The following is a 1,961-nucleotide window of genomic DNA, read 5'->3' on the forward strand; positions in this document are numbered from 1 at the left end:
GTGTATTTTTGGTTTTACTAGGTCAGTAGGCTTCAGTCCGTCCTGACCTCTGGCTGGTTTTTGTTGACTTCTACCGGAAGGCTTCTGTGTGATGTTACCTCTGAGACCTACATGTGCCAAAATCCAGCTGTGAAAATGTCATGACATGGGCCATCTCTTAGGGCGTTTCACTTGCAAAGGTAAACCGATGCTCTAAATCAAGTTTTCCTGAGGCCTGTTCAGTGGCAGGAAAAGGAAAGTTTCTATTTATCTAAAAAGAATGTGTCATTTGCCATTTTTAATAGTTTTATAAACCTGTTGAAAAATGGTGTTTCTTTGACCTTTTCATCCTTGAAATGGAGTGGCCTTCTCTCTTTCCCTTTTTTTCCCCTTATGGTTCTTATAAAAAATAGAGCCATAAAACAAGTTTTTTTTTTTCTTTTTTTTTTTGAGATAGAGTCTCACTCTGTAGCCCAAGCTGGAGTGCAGTGGTGCGATCTCAGCTCACTGCAACCTCCGCCTCTGGGACTCAAGCGATTCTTGTGCCTCAGCCTCCTGAGTAGCGGGAACTACAGGCACACGCCACCACACCCAGCTAATTTTTTGTATTTTAGTAGAGACAGGGTTTCGCTGTGTTGCCCAGGGTGGTCTCAAACTCCTGAGCTCAGATGATCCACCCACTTCACCTCCCAAAGTGCTGGGATTACAGGCCATGAAAGGATTTTAAGACAATCTTTTGGACTCTTGGAGCATTTTGCTAATAAAAAGCATTGAGGAAATCCCATTTTGATACAGCACAAGTAACTCTGGGAAAACTTATTTCTCTGCATAGTACACCACACGGTAAAATCCCCCAAAAGACATAATTTGCTTCCCCTTTTTGAGTTTCTGAGAGCACTAATTCGGTCATGAGATAGATGTCTGATCCACATGGGGTGGAGTGGGACGAGGTGATAGAGGGGAACAAATAAACCTCCCCTTTAGGGCCTGTGGATATATTCAGTCTTCCTTCAATTTCAGATCCACAGTACCTAAATGACATAGATTAGTTATGACCTACCTATGCCAACGCCAGAGCCTTCTACAAACACTGGCTCTTGTTAGCAAATTACTTCTTCCCCAGTCACAGTGCATAGAACTAACATTCTCATTTTGCATCTCAGGAAATTGAGGCGGGAGGACTAATAGAGTCAAACCAGTCAGTGATCAAACATAGAAGATTGGAAGAAAGTGACTTATTTGTCTTCCAGATCTCCTATTGAAACTTTCTAAAGGCACTGCAAAGTGTCACCACTGTTGGGCTTTGTTTAGTCAAAGGATGATCTTGTGGATTTACATTCCTAACTGGTTCTGCTGGGGAAGCCATACAATAATGGCCATGCATGATCGTATGGCCACACCATACAATAATGGTGGCTGAGAGGCTTCCGGAGGGAGACTTGGTAGCATGTCCAGTGGTCACAGAACGTAGCAGGGTCAACAAGTTTTGCAGCCACCAATGAATGGGAGTAGGGAGCACCATGTCGAGGAAGGAGGAGGGGAGCAAAACTTGGACTAATTTACTGGAAAGCCACAGGCCTTGTTAAGGAGTCTTTAGGATAATAGCCCTTTTGATGGGCTGTTTGGTTTTTTTTCTCTTTTAGAAGTAGTAGTCGTGGTTGGCTGGGAGAGAGAGATGGAGAAAGCTGGGTAGGAAGGCGGTCAAAAGACACGTGATGGGACTGATTGACAAACAGGCTTTGTAAGCTGGGCTGCGGGGACACCTGCAGCTTGAGGACAGGCTTGCCCAGCAGGGGTTGTTTGAATGAGAAAACAGCTTCCAAAAAGATGTAGCACAAGAGCATAAAAGGCAAAGAAAAATGCGCATTTGGTTTTATCTCGGGATTCTCCTTTAAATGACTCTTTCATTATCTAATATTCTCAACCCTAGGTCAGCATCACAAGATGCATGAAAGAGGGCTCATTGCCAGGGCATGGAGCTG

At 44.0% G+C, this 1,961-nt stretch overlaps 1 protein-coding gene across 1 annotated transcript in view; it reads right to left on the reverse strand.

The window, feature by feature from the left end:
• LOC105532562 (tyrosine-protein kinase SgK223) overlaps positions 1-1,961 on the reverse strand; it is a 117,773-nt gene that overhangs the window by 75,425 nt on the left and 40,387 nt on the right. The window lies entirely within an intron of this gene.

Source organism: Mandrillus leucophaeus, unplaced genomic scaffold (assembly GCF_000951045.1).
Source record: "Mandrillus leucophaeus isolate KB7577 unplaced genomic scaffold, Mleu.le_1.0 Scaffold97, whole genome shotgun sequence".
Classification (NCBI taxonomy): domain Eukaryota; kingdom Metazoa; phylum Chordata; class Mammalia; order Primates; family Cercopithecidae; genus Mandrillus; species Mandrillus leucophaeus.